Source organism: Onychomys torridus, chromosome 3 (assembly GCF_903995425.1).
Source record: "Onychomys torridus chromosome 3, mOncTor1.1, whole genome shotgun sequence".
NCBI classification, from domain to species: domain Eukaryota; kingdom Metazoa; phylum Chordata; class Mammalia; order Rodentia; family Cricetidae; genus Onychomys; species Onychomys torridus.
The window spans coordinates 137,302,485-137,317,210 of record NC_050445.1 but is presented as its reverse complement, the minus strand read 5'-3'; the positions used below and the strand labels follow the sequence as shown (position 1 = coordinate 137,317,210).

General features: G+C 45.0%; 1 non-coding gene across 1 annotated transcript; it reads right to left on the bottom strand.

Annotated features, from left to right (window-relative positions):
* Nucleotides 1-10,511: 10,511 nt before the first annotated feature.
* LOC118581008 lies at nucleotides 10,512-10,618 on the bottom strand. The gene has a single exon (XR_004944648.1). It is a non-coding gene; the product is annotated as a U6 spliceosomal RNA (small nuclear RNA).
* Nucleotides 10,619-14,726: the final 4,108 nt, after the last annotated feature.

Here is a 14,726-nt window from a genome sequence, read left to right as displayed (position 1 = left end):
TCATGTTATGAATCTCGGGCTTTGGAATATCAATGACAAAATGTCGTAGGAAGCCCTCCAAAACTGAGAGGTGGCTCTCCTTGATTTAGTGTCTGCCCATGCTTTCCCTCAGATCATGTGATATGCAGGCAGCGCTTTCTCTGATCCAGGAATTTGGACTGCTTTACAGCTGCAGTCTGTGCTGGTTAGGGACACATCAGCTTGACACCAGCTAGGGTGGTCTGGGAAAAGGGACTCTCAACTGAGGAACACCCCCCCCCCCAAGTGCCGCCCATAGACAAGCCTGTAGTGCATTTTCTTAATTTGTGATTGATGTGGGAGGGGCCAATGTGTCCAGGATAGCACCGCACCTGGGCTGGTGGTCCTGGGCGCTATAAGAAAGCAGGCTGGCCGGGCAGTGGTGGCACAAGCCTGTAATCCCAGCACTCGGGAAGCAGAGGCAGGTGGATCTTTGTGAGTTCTAGACCAGCCTAGTCTACAGACAGAGCTAGTCCAGGACGGGCTCCAAAGCTACAGAGAAACCCTGTCTCGAAAAACCAAAAAAAAAAAAAAAAAAAAAGAAAGAAAGAAAGAAAGCAGGCTGAGTGGTCCAGCAATCAGCACCCCTCCATGGCTTCTGCATCAGCTCCTGCCTCCAGGTACCTGCTTTGCTAGAGTTCCTGCCCTGACTTCCCTCTTGAGGGACTATTTATTACCTGAAGTGTAACCTTTTCTCCCCCAGTTGCTTCTGGCCATTGTGCTTCCTCACGACAATAGAAGCCCTGACCAAGACACTCCCTGCCATAAAGGAACTGCTTACAGGACGCACGCACACCAACTTTGAAGAGATAAACTGGGCTTCCAGAAAGCCTGGTCTAAGAAAGATGCACATTGACAGCTTATCTTTGCACACCTCATGTGTATGTTGAGGACTTCCTGGTAAGATAAATTAGAGATGAGGGGAGCAGAGACCAGGAGGAAGAAGGAAGAAATGACGGAAGGGAGGGAAGGAGACAGGCAGGTCAGCCTGGTTGGGAGAAAGGGAAACAATGGGAATCTATGGCACTTTGTGAGCCCCTGCGTGCCTCCTAGGGCTCTAAGGCACCCCAGGTTTGGTGCCTCTAGGAAGCCTGCTTTTTCAGACCCAGTTCCTGATGGCTGTCTGGCCTGGAGCTCCCATTGGCTGTGTTGTAGAAGGCAGCCGCAGGACAACAGATGTGCCTGATTCTAGTTTAGAGAAAGTCAGGGAGGGAAGAGGTGGGGGTGAGAAAGAAACTGGAGGAGACTCGAAACAGAACTCAGGCAAGGCGCTGGGCAGAGCCTCCTGCGGCCCTCCTGTTTTCCCTCAGACAGAGGAGAAAACTGAACCCAAGCCAGTCACCTGGCAGAGACGGCGATGACCTCAATGTGCTGGCCTCCCCAGACAGTGGGAGGGGGTGCTGTCCCCAGGTCCCCGAAGGAAGTCTGAGGCTGGGGCAGCGAAAACAAGAACAGAATGTTCAGAGCAAGGCTGTGGGAGAGGGCTCACAGAGAGGAGCACCTTAGAAGAGAGGAGAGGGGCCCAGGCAGAGACAGTGGGCAGAGGTAGCCACGTGCTCGCCGTTGGGCTGTATAGACATTCTGGAATCCAGTCTGTGAGCTGGCGAGAGGGCAAGGCCCAAGAGCATGTGTTGCCGTGCCTGAATACCCGAGTCAGATCCTAGGACCCATATTGTGAAAGCACAGAACCAACTCCTGAAAATTGTCCTGTATATGCACACACTTCTGTGCTCTTACACACACACACACACACACACACACACACACACACACACACACACACACACACTTAAAAAACGTTTTTGGGAGGCAGGGTCTCATCACTATGCTGACCTGGGTACCCTGGAACTATATTGTAGTCCAGGCTGGCCTCAAACCCACCAAGATCCACCTGCCTCTACCTGCAGAGTTCTGGGATCAAAGGCCTGGGCCACCACACCCAACTCTAAAGATTTTTTTGAATCCATTTTGTTTGGAACCAGGCCTTTGATCCCGCCACACAAAAGACAGAGGCAGGTGGATCTTGAGGGGATCTGAGGCCATCGAGGTGGTCTACATAGAGAGTTCCAGGCTAGGCTGGCCAAGACTATATAGTGAGACCCTATCTTATCAAGAAAACAAACAAAAATCCACTTTGTCCCTGGACTCCATAGCAAGCCTCTGTCTAAGTTAAAAAACAAACAAACAAAGAATGTAAAAATACAGTTTTAAGTTTGTTTTCTTCTGTTCTTTCTTTTGTTCGTTCTTTCTTTCTTTTCAATTTATTTGTATTTCATGTACATTGGTGTTTTGCCATGGGTGTTGAGTCTCTAGGAACTGGAGTTACAGACAGTTGTGAACTACCATGTGGGTGCTAGGAATTGAACCAGCGTCCTCTGGAAAAGCAGTCGGTGCTCTTGACCGCTGAGCCATCTCTCCAGGCTCCCCCGCCCCCCACATCTGTTTTCTAAACCTAAGCTCCATTCTCTAGATTTGGGAACATCAGATTTGCTCTTCTCGGGGCGACTGTACCAGCTCTGTTTTATTATGCCACCAATTTATCACTTGATTATGCCGAGTCAGTTGTCTTGTCTTGTTTATTTAAATTTGCTGTTACATTTTTTAGTAATTTTGCCTTTGTGTGTGTGTGTGTGTGTGTGTGTGTGTGTGTGTGAACACAGGTACACTCTTGACACAGCACTCATCTGGGAGTTAAAGGACAATTTTCAGGCATCTCCTTCTAGCCTATTCCAGAGATCAAACTCAGATCAAGAAGCTTGCTCGGAAGTTCTCCTACCCAGAGTCACCTCACTGGAACAAGTCCCTTTCCAGTCTTAAAGGTCCACATTCTTAGCTGGGGATGGAGCCACTTGGGAGGCAGAGCCAGAAGGATCACCACCAATTTAAGGCCAGCCTGGGCTACAAAGTGAGATTTTGTCTCACAGCAATGACAAAGAACTCCACATTATTATAGAGATGCCCCTGGGTCTGGTAGTAGGTTTCCCAGCAGGAGCATGGGGACCAGGACTCTCTAAGCTTTGGGGATTGTGGGAGAGGATGGTAGGGTAGCGTCAGTCTGGATTTCCTTCTTAGAAGCTTCATCTACAGATTTCTGGTAATAAACTACCAGGGTTTGTAGATGGGCTCTCAGGTGGTAGGCATCTGGACATCATAACATCTGGATCACATACAGATACTCACACACTAACAACTCCCACCCCAGAAACAGAACAGACTTGTAGTGTAGTGTGGCTTTCGACCGCATGCGTGGTCTCCTTGCAGAGGCTGGTTCTCTGGGGGCAACTGTAGTCTGCATCTGAAAATCTGAACAGACTGCATGGTTGCAGTGGTACTTGGACCACATGACTGCCAGCGTGAGGCTACAGCCAGAAACAGTTTTTTGTTTTGTTGTTTGTTTGTTTCTTTAAGACTAGTTTTTACTACCAAGCCCAGGGTGGCTTGTCAATCAGGACCCTCCTGCCTCAGCTTCCCAAATGCCAGGATTCCTGTCACATGCTACCACACCCAGTATAAGCCTATACTGCTCTGAGGTTCTCTCTGGCCCTGAGGAAGAAATCCTTGGACATCAGATCATCTTTCCATCTCACACTGGCAGGCTCTCCATCTGGGAGGGAACATTTTCCAGTAAAAATGAACCCTCCATTGAATGGACTAGCTGGTGTAATGATGGCTTAATAAAGGCCATCTCTGTTTGAGTCACGCAGGAAATGTTTCATTGTAAAGGAAGTGCCATAGAGGATGGGTAAAACGCAACAAAAGAAAAGGGAGGCAGAAATGGGGGTGGACCTGCAAGCTGGCTGTATTCATCTGTTATAAAGAATACACCCATTAGCTGAGGGCCGCTGGGCAAATGTACAGAAACATTACTACAGTCCAATCCAATGAAATTAAATCCAGGGGCTAAATACACAAAAAATTCCCTTAAAAGGCAGGGGAAGACGGGAGAATTATGTGAGGCGGGGTGCAGGGGAGGGAGAGGAGTGGTATGTGTCCAGCGATGAAGTAACGGCCAAATGCAAAACTGGGAATTGGTCGCCAGCAGACATATGTCCTCAGAAAACCTGGGCTACAGAAAATTTTTATTTGTCCATCAAAGCTCAGCCTAGATGCTGTCTCATCACCCAAACCAAACCTGGTCCCCTCTGTATCTCTGCCAAGCTAGCTTTATTTATGTAACCTCCCCCTTTTCATGAAATTCTTTCCCATATCTCTAATCTCCATTAGGCTGAGAGTTCCTTGATGGCAGAGGCTGAGTCTTACTCATTACTAGCTGACATAATGGTTAGCACATGAGAACCCGAACTTTGACTAATTGGATTAAGTTGAGCTGGAGGCTTGAAACAATAACTTCAAATACTCAAAATCTTAGGCAAATGCAGAGGGTGGAGGCTAACATTTTAGGGGAGTCAATGGTTTGAGAATGCACAGGGAGATCTCGGATGAAATAAGCAGCTAATGTATGGAGCAATAGGAAGCCAGCAGAGCAGGAGAGCGGTGGAGAGGTTAGAAAGCAGCCACACCGGAAGCAGAGGAGTTTTTCAGTGGGGATGCAGCATCACTGCACATAAAACGTACAACTAAAGAGATAGGATAATGTCGGCTACAATCCCAGCACTACAGACAATGACTCAAGAGGATCTTGGGTTCTAGGTCACTCAGACCCAGCCTCAAATAAAACAAAACAATGTAGACCGGATCAACCAACCAACCAACTCCTGAACTCTCAACAACATTAAAAAAAAAAAAAAAAGGAGCTGGGCGGTGGTGGAGCATGCCTTTAATCCCAGCACTCAGGAGGCAAAGGCACACGGATCTCTGTGAGTTCCAGGCCAGCCTGGTCTATAGAGTGAGGTTCCAGGAAAGGCACAAAGCTGCACAGAGAAACCCTGTCTCGAAAAAACAAAAACAAAAAAACCTGACAACTTACACAAAATAAATTAAAATAAAATAACCACATTAGGCAAAAAAAAACCAAAAACAAAAACCTGACCATTTTACAAAATAGAACAAGTCCTAGAAATTTGTTGATGAAAGGGAGACATCCAGGGGCTGGAGAGATGGCTCAGCAGTTAAGAGCACTGGCTGCTCTTCCAGAGGACCTGGGTTCAATTCCCAGCACTCACCATTATGTGGGTTCTAGGAATCAAGTTCAGGCACACAACCACCTACAACTCCAACCCCAGGGGATCTGATGTTCTCTTCTGGCCTCCAAGGGCACTGCACACACATGGTCCACAGACATACATTCAGGCAAACACTCATACACATAAAATAAAAATCTCAAAAAAAAAAAAAAAAAGGCTTTTGAAAAAGATGAACCTCCAATTTCTTATTCCCACCTGCCCAATACTCAAAAGCACCAGAGATGGAGAAATTGGAATTTGAAAAAATGGGAGAGAAGTCCTCAGTGTATATAATTAATAAATAATACTAGCTTTCAAAATCAATGACATCAGGACATTTACATAATTAATATGCAAATTTTCTATGTGCTAGGCAGCCTCTAAGATGGTACCCCAGTGCTTCTGCCCTCTCTCTCTGTGAGAGCCTTTCCTGTAGAGTGCACCTGCTTTTAAGGAAAAAAGGACAGCCGGAGCAATTCACCCTCCCCAGCCAGAGCACTGTGGCTTTGCCCAGCCAAGGTTACCGAGGCACCGTGGCTTCCGCTCTCTTTTTCTTTTCTGGCATTTAGAAAAATTACATGGGCCTGTGCGTGCGTGCATGCGTGTGTTTCTGTGTGTGTGTGTGTGTGTGTGTGTGTGTGTGTGTGTGTGTGTGTGTGTGTAGGCATGCCACCGTGCATGTGTGGAAATCGAAGGACAGCTTTCAGTGGTGGTGTTCACTTTCCACTATGTGGGTCCTCCAGCTTGGTGGCAGGTGCCCCTACCCACTGAGCCATTTCTGACCTTCTCTGGTGGTTTGAGGTAGGGTCTTGCTTTGGAAGTCAGGCTGGTCTTAGATTTGTTATCCTCTGATATGGCATGCCCTCCAAATAAATAACATAAATGTAGTAAGAATTAAAAACAAAAGCAAATGAATCAGGTCTGGTGGTACATGGCTATAATCTCAGTACTTGGAACACTGGGGCAGGAGGAGCGCAAGTCTGAGGCCAGCCTGGACCACATGGCGGAGACCCTCTAAATAAATGAAGGAAAAACAGACACCCAACAAACACCGAATGCTGTGAAGGGCTACTAAAATATGCTGTGAATAAATGAGATTGTTTTAAAAGATTTGTGGTGGTATATTGTGCACCCCAATATATTGTGTACCCTAATAGTGTACCCTAATAAACTTATCTGGGGATCAGAGGACAGAGCCAGCCACTAGATTAGACATAGAGGCCAGAAAGTGGCAGCACAAACCTTTAAATCCTATCACCCGGAGGCAGAGATCTGTCTGGATCTCTGTGAGTTCAAAGCCACATTGGGAACAGAGCCAGGCCGTGGTGGCACATAGCTTTAATCCCAGCACTTGAGATCTAACATCTTTGCTTGGGAAGGACACTCGCCTTTAATCCCAGGAAGTGATGGCAGGAAGCAGAAAGGTATATAAGGCATGAATGAGAACCAGGAACTAGAGGCTTTTTTTTTTTTCTTTTGGAGCTGAGGACTGAACCCAAGCCCTCGTGCTTGCTAGGCAAGTGCTCTACCACTTAATGATTTATTTATTTTATGTGCATTGCTATTTTGCCTGCATGTGAAACTGCCACGTGGATGCTGGGAATTGAACCCAGGTCCCCTGGAAGAACAGCCAGTGCTCTTAACTTCTGAGCCATCTCTCCAGCCCCGGAACTAGAGGCTTTTAGCGGCAGTTCAGTTGAGATTCATTTGGGTGAGGACTCAGAGGCTTCCAGTCTGAGGATTCGTGGAAACAGAATCATCTGAGGAGTTTTCGAGGTAAGGTTGGCTGTAGCTTGTTCTATCTCTCTGATCTTTCAGAATTTACCCCAATATCTGGCTATTTTTTTTTTATTAATAAGATCTTTTAAACTTTGTGTTACAAAGATTCATTTTTTAAAAAAAGATTTATTGATTTATTATGTATATAGAAGAGGGTGCCAGATCTCATTACAGATGATTGTGAGCCACCACGTGGGTGCTGGAATTGAATTCAGGACCTCTGGAAGAACAGTCGGTGTTCTTAACCTCTGAGCCATCTCTCCAGCCCCAAAGATTCATTTTTAATAAATTATTCATAGGAGTATGTGTCTGTGTTGGGATAGGGTGACCTTGAAGGCCAGACAGAGGTGTTGGGTCCTCTGAAGCTGGAACCATGGAGTTGTGAGATAGCTGATGTGGTGCTGGGGATCAAACTGGGGGTCTCTGCAAGAGCAGCAAGTGTTCTTAACCACCAAGCTGTCTCTCCAGCCCTCCCAATGACAGGCTAATAACCCAGCTAGTGTTGATGGGTTTTGTAGTAGCCATTTTTATGTGTTGCTGGTTGAGTTAGGGCAAACACTTTATCACTGAGACACACTCTCAGACCTAATAACAGGCAGGATTTATGGAGCATTAATTATATTCTGGACTATGCTAATTTTAATCAGTTTCCAGAAGGTCAAAAGGAAGGGGAACACAGATAACAAGAAGGAAAAAAGAGGAAAGAATATGGCAGAGTTTATTTTAGAGTAGACTTTGGATCTTTAAGTTCCCAAGTAATTACTATGGATAATTAAAAGTATTTTGTTCATTTAATAAACAAGAGGATTTCTGTACACTAGCCCTATTGGAATATAGAAGAAATAAGACACAAAGTTTGGTTTACATTGCTTGCAGTTTTTTTTTTTTTAAATGATTTTCATGTATTTGTTATTATTGTGTGTTATATATGCATGCCACAGTTTTCCTGTTGGGGTCAGAAGCAAACTTGCAGTTGGTTCTCTCCTACCTTTTACCTGGGTCATGGGGAATTGAACTCAGAACTTTAGGCTCCTGGGTCAAGCATCTTTATACCCCATTGAGCCCATCTCCCTATTCCCAGCTCCTTTTAGACAGGACTCCATACATCCCAAGCTAGCTGTACAATTTATAGAATAACTGAGACTGACTTTGAACCCCTGACCCTCCTGTCTTTACATATCTTGTAGTGGGATTCTAGGTGTAAGCAGCCATTTCCAGCGTTGCTTACATTCTGTCATGAAAGCTGTGGAAATTCTTTTTATGATACACACTACTATTCTAATGACTTGGCCTAGATATATTTCTAGAGGAACAACGGGTTGGAGGGTTAATAAAGGTTAGGAGCTGGGTCTTGGGTTCAGCACCACAATAACAAAACAAAAAAGTTGAACTGCGGGTGGTGGCGGCAGTGGCGCATGCCTTTAACCCCAGCACTTGTGAGGCAGAGGCAGGCAGATCTCTGTGAGTTCAAGGCCAGCCTACTCTACAGAGCAAGATCTAGGACAGGCAGAACTGTTACACAGAGAAACCTTATTTCAAAGAAAAAAAATTAAAGTCTAGTTGGTACTAGCCTGTGGAGCTTTCCTGGTTGGCAGAAGCCTTGCTCTCTTCCATGTGGTATCTCCTGCCAGTCCCCCGGCAGACATCTGATAGCATCACTGCATTAAAGGGAACACTGTGAATGAGACTAAGATGCTTCTGAGGCTTGGCCCCTGAGATTCCACTGCCCAAGATAAGTCACAGAGTCCAGTTCAATGAAAGGGAAAGAGGGGCATATTCTAGCCCTTCCTGGGAGAAAGGGTCAAAACCACACAGGCATCTTTGGTCCATCAGAGTGCCTCTTAGGTTACGTTGACTCTTTCAACAGGCTAGGGTTAAGTGCCAAACAAGGAATATCTGTATTTTGCCTGTTCCCTGAAACCAAATTCACCTCTTTCCATAATTCCAAAGAAAACTGTTAACAAGGACCTCTTTGTTTTTCAATAAAAGGAACATTTCAGTACTCTTTTCTTTAGTGTTAGGCACTGCTGGCTGCAATCCATGTCTTGAAATAACCTCTTCTCTTGATATCTGTATCAATTATGTCTTCTGACAAAAATACCTAGTATAAACTTATTTTTTTCCTTTCTCTTTTTTTCACCTTTTCCCTGGCTGTCTTAGAACTCTATGTGGACCAGTCTGGCCTTGAACTCCCAGAGATCTGTCTGAGCTCTGGGATCTAAGGCTTGTGCCCTCATGCCCAGCTGCCATTAAAAAAACTTAATGGATGCTGGGAATGGTGGAGCACACCTTTAATCTCAGCACTCAAGAGGCAGAGGTAGGCGGCTCTCTGTGAATTTGAAGCCAGCCTGGTCTATGCAGTAAATTCCAAGACAGGCAGGCCTGTTACCCAGAGAAACTATCTCGAAAAACAAAGAATTTGATGGAGGGAAATTTATTTTGCTCACACTTTTTTTGTTTGTTTTGATTTTTTGCTGGAGCTGAGGACCAAACCCAGGGCCTTGTGCTTGCTAGGCAAGCGCTCTACCACTGAGCTAAATCCCCAACCCCTTTGCTCACAGTTTTGCTCAGAGGTAAAAGCCCATCATTGCTGGTAGAACAGTTGCTCCCTGCCTGGTGGCCAGGACATAGAGAAAAAGATACAGTGTAGACAGACCCCAGAGACACATTCTAGAACCCTTCTTCCTGCCAACAGGCCCCTCCTACTTTCTAGCACACTCCTTTGTCTCCATCCATCACACTGAGGACTGTGGCACAAACCTGTGACCCTGGCACTTGGGAGGTAGAGGCTGGAGGATCAAGAGTTCAAGGTCATCCTCTGCAATATATGGAGCTTAAGACCAGACTGAATGACATGAGACCCTGTTTCAAAAAATAAATAAAAAAGGCTAGAGTGATATCCCAGTGGTTAAGATCACTGGCTGCTCTTCCACAGACTCCAAGTTCAATTCCCTTCCTGTCCCAGGGATCCAGTGCCCTCTTCAGGCCTCTGTGGGCACTACATGTACATGATGTACAGATAGATACACATTCAGGCAACCATTCCTATGCATAAAGGAATAAAATCTCAAAATTAAAAATACCCAAGACAACAACACAAATCACTGTAATTATGACATCCCATGATTTGCTTTTCTCTTAATTCCTCCTTGTATTCCTTTTACATTTCCTTTGATTTTTCTCTCATCTATTTCCATTTCTGCTTTGTTTTCAAGATAGGGTTTCTCAGGGTTGGGGATTTAGCTCAGTGGTAGAACACTTGCCTAGCGAGCACAAGGTCCTGGGTTCGGTCCTCAGCCCTCCCCCCAAAAAAGATAGGGTTTCTCTCTGTTTGTCCTACAACTCCCTCTGTAGACCAGGCTGGCCTTGAATTTACAGATCTGCCTGCTTCTGCCTCCTGAGTGCTAGGATTAAAGGTGTGTGCCACCACCACCACCACCACCACCATCTCTTTCTTTCTTTCTTTCTTTCTTTTTTTTTTTTTTTTTTTTTTTGCCAGAGCTGAGGATCGAACCCAGGACCTTGCACTTGCTAGGCAAGCACTCTACCACTGAGCTAAATCCTCAACCCCATTTTTTTTCTTAAAAAAAAAAAAATATGGAAAACTTCACGAATTTGTGTGTCATCCTTGTGCAGGGGCCGTGCTGATCTTCTCTGTATCGTTCCAATTTTTGTATATGTGCTGCTGAAGTGAGCACTCTTTCTTTTTTTTTAATTTTAATTTTTTTATGTATATGAGTACTCTATCTGCATGTATGCCTTTATGCCAGAAGAGGACATCAGATCCCATTATAGATGGTCGTAAGCCACCATGTAGTTGCTGGGAATTGAACTCAGGACCTCTAGACGAACATCCAGTGCTCTTAACCACTCTGTCTCTGGTGCAGCAGACCCAGCTCCAAGCCTCGCACACGCTAAGCCTGCCTTCCAGCACTGAGTTACATCCCGGTCTTCTCTCACTTGGGTGGTCCCATCCCCAACCTCTTCTTGTGCTTTATCATTAGTCTGCTCCCGCGGCTCCACTTGTCCCTGGGGCTTTGGCACCCAGCCAGCTAGCCTCCAGTCTAATCTCCTGGCTTTGAGCTGAATGTACTGTGGTACTTCCTGACCATGAGCAGGATCCCTGAAGCAGAGAGGGGAAAGCTACAGAAGCATGTTCTATGCTGAGCTTCCAGTGAGACATACCAGGAAAATAAATTACCCCCTCCTCCTGGAGGTTACCCTCCAAATCAGGATGTCATCACCTGGGCTCTAGAACCTTGGTCTGCTAAAACCGACACTAAGAAAATGGAGTCCCTGGGTTGGGGATTTAGCTCAGTGGTAGAGCGCTTGCCTAGCAAGTACAAGGCCCTGGGTTCAGTCCTCAGCTCCGGAAAAAAAGAAAAAAAAAAAAAAAAAAAAAGAAAGAAAGAAAATGGAGTCCCAGGCTGGAGAGATTGCTCAGTGGTTAAGAGCACTGGCTGCTTTTCCAAAGGACCAGGTTTGGTTCCCAGCACCCATATAGTAGTTCACAACCACCTAACAGAGTTCCAAACTATCTCCCAATTCCCAACCTTCCCCAACTTTGCTCCTAATACAAAGCAGAAATCTTTCAATTCTCTTTAAGCACTAATTCGATTAAGTTACTCTCTGGTTTAAAATCCGTGAAGACAGCTGGGTATGGGGGTACACATTCAAAATTTAAAACTATCTACCTCAAAGCCCTAAGCTCAGGGGCTGCAGCGATGGCTCAGCCATTAAAAGTATTGGCTGCTTTTTGAAATAACCTCTGTTCGATTCCCTGCACCCACATGGTGGCTCACAACCATCCCTGACCCCAGTTCCAGGGGATCCAACAGACATACACATGGTGTACATACAGGCATGTAGGCAAAGATTTCTAAAGTAAAAAATAAATCTAAAAATATTTTAAAAGAAAGTTCGGAGCTTCCTCCTCCTTATTTAACCATACCTTCCTAAATTTCCTGCCTTATCGGCTTCACTAGCACCACCTTAACTCCCTGTCTCAACTGCCACCTAGTTAATTTATTCACATCTCTTCTCCCATCCCCTCACTTCTAAACTTCTAACTCTTTTTTTCTCCCTTAGAGACAGGGGTTTTTTTTTTTGCGCCTTTCCTGGAACTCTCTTTGGAGACCAGGCTGGCCTCAAACTCACAAAGATCCACCTGGCTCTGCCTCCCGAGTGCTGGGATTAAAGGTGTGGGCCACCACCACCACCCAGCTCTTCTAATTCTTATATAGACAAAAATAACCTTGAGTTCTTTTTTTTTTTTTTTTTTTTTTTTTAAAGATAGGGCTTTTACTGTTTAGCCCAGACCTTTGTTAGCCTGGAACTCTCTATGAGACCAATCTGGCCTTGAACTCACAGGTACCTAGCTGCCTCTGCTTGGATTAAAGGACTGGCTACCAAATCGTGCTGCTCTCGAATTCCTGATATATTATCCCCCACCCCCCTCCGCTTCTCCAGTGCTTACAGGAATGAATCTCCTCCCTTACTAAATCTCAACCTCCCATTCTCTCTCTGTGCTGGGAATTAAAGCCTGAGAGGCAGATGTGCTGTGACTGATCACATCCTAGCCCAGGTAATTTCTACCTATTCTTTGTAACTCGTTTGGGCATTAGTATTTGTTGGATTATTTTCCTAAAAGTCTATCTACAGTATGAATTTACTGTAGAGAGGGTATCTTGTTCTATGTGGATGCTCCAAATGCAAAAGCTCAGAATTTTGTCTACCCAAAAGACACTGTGAAAGCTGGGTGTGATAGTGAACACTGGCAATCCCAGACATGGTATATTTTATCTTGGTTTTATTGCCTAAAATTCTTGAAGGTTCATAAATGTAACTAGTATTTTTTGTCATTTATGATACATTCCTTATCTTTCACAATGTTTACACCAGAATTTATGCTAGTAAGTTTAGATTAGTGACCTCTTTTTTGTTTTTTGCTTTTCAGTGTAGTTTTGCTGCCTGTCCTGGATCTCACTCTGTAGACCAGGCTGGCCTCCTGAGTGATGGGACTAAAGGCATGCGCCGCCCGCCCCCCCCCCCCCCCCCAGCAAGAAAGAATGAATTGCAGCAATAACGTGGAAATTACAGTTGGAATTTGCAGAACCACCCCCTGCTTTCCATTGAGTTGGTCTAGAACAACTCAGGAACAAATAAATTCTGGGTTAGTACTGTATCTGCTTTCAAAGAGGTTGGTGGGCACCAACATAAACCTGCCCTGCGTACCAACTCATCATCTTTGAAGGAACTGCAATCAACTGATAAGCAAAGACTTCTTTGTAAATTCTTCGAGAATGGTGGCAAATTCTCAAAGGCAGGGATTAAACTCAAATGCTGGGATTAAAGTTGTGCACTAACACGACCAGCTGTGATTAGCTTTTTTTTTTTTTTTTTTTCTCCCTTGGCTTTTCGAGACAGAGTTTCTTTGTGCAACAATCTTGGCTATCCTGGAGCTCCCTCTGGAGTCCAGGCTGGCCTCGAACTCACAGTGAATGGTGCATGCCTTAAATCCAAGCACTCAACCTGGAGGCAGAGCCAGGCAGATCTCTGTGAGTTCGAGACCATCCTGGTCTCCAGATTGAGATCCAGGACAGGCTCCAAAGCTACCTCCAAAGAAACCCTGTCTGGACAAACCAAACAAAAGCAAACAAACAAACAAACAAACAACCCCAAATCTGGTATCTTGCAACAAGAACAATGAGTTAGTGCTGTGGAGTATGACAGATGATTAAGAAAATGAACATCGAATGCACTGTTCAGTCCAATGTAGGTTTAACAGGGCTATATAGAGGACTTGTCGAGAATCAGTTAGTTCAAAAGTCCAGTTCCTCAAAGTTACCTAGTGTATAAAGAATCCTTTTTCTTTTTCCTCCTTCCTTTCCCTCTCTCTTTCCTTCCTTTTCATTGTGTTGTTTAAAAAAAAAAATTCCCCCCTTTTTTACATTAATCATTGTGATTGTAGAGATCAAAAGATAACCCATGGGACTGACTTCTCTCCTTCCACAGGGGTTCCAGAGGTACCTGAGTTCCAGAGGTACAACTCAGGTCCTCGGGCTCAGAGGCAAGTGCCCTTACCATCACCATCAGCCGACCTTGTTACTGTTTGAAGACAGTCTCACGTAGCCCAGCTCGGCTTCCCACACTTGGAGTTAAAGACCACCGGGAACTCCGGATCCTCCAGCCTCTCTCTTCCTTGTTCTGGGATTCCTCTTTGCATAAGGATTGTGGTCTTGCACCTCCATACCCAGTGCAAATGAAGGACCTTGAAATTTTCTCCTGGAGGGAGCAATTCCCTTTGTCTGGCAGGAACCCTCACTTAGCAGTTCTCTTTGGGTCCTGGCTCAGGCTTCCTACTTTACATCGTCCTTTCTCAGACATGAGCAGATGTCTGAATTCCCCAAGGGCATGACAAATACAGATCTTGCCAGACAAATACGAGACAATCAATTAAATGTGAATTTCAGGTAAACAAGTAATTTGGGGGGACCATGTCTCAAGTAGTGTAATAGTTGAGAAATCATCTTTATCTGAGACCAAATGTACCTTCCTGCAACGCATCGGTGAACACTTTCAGATTAGTGGTTTCAGTCTCCCTTGAGGCAGGTACTTTTGATGATTATCTATTTTGTCCTTTTAGGAAATTTCAAAAATACATAATCGTATTAGAGGGGTTTTCTCCATTACTAATTCTCCTATTAGCCTCACAGACAAAAAAAAAAAAGAAACCTCAGGAGAAATATTATAGTCTTTCATACGTTCTGCTCTTTTGTTTCTCTTTAATTTTTAAGCCTGCCTCTC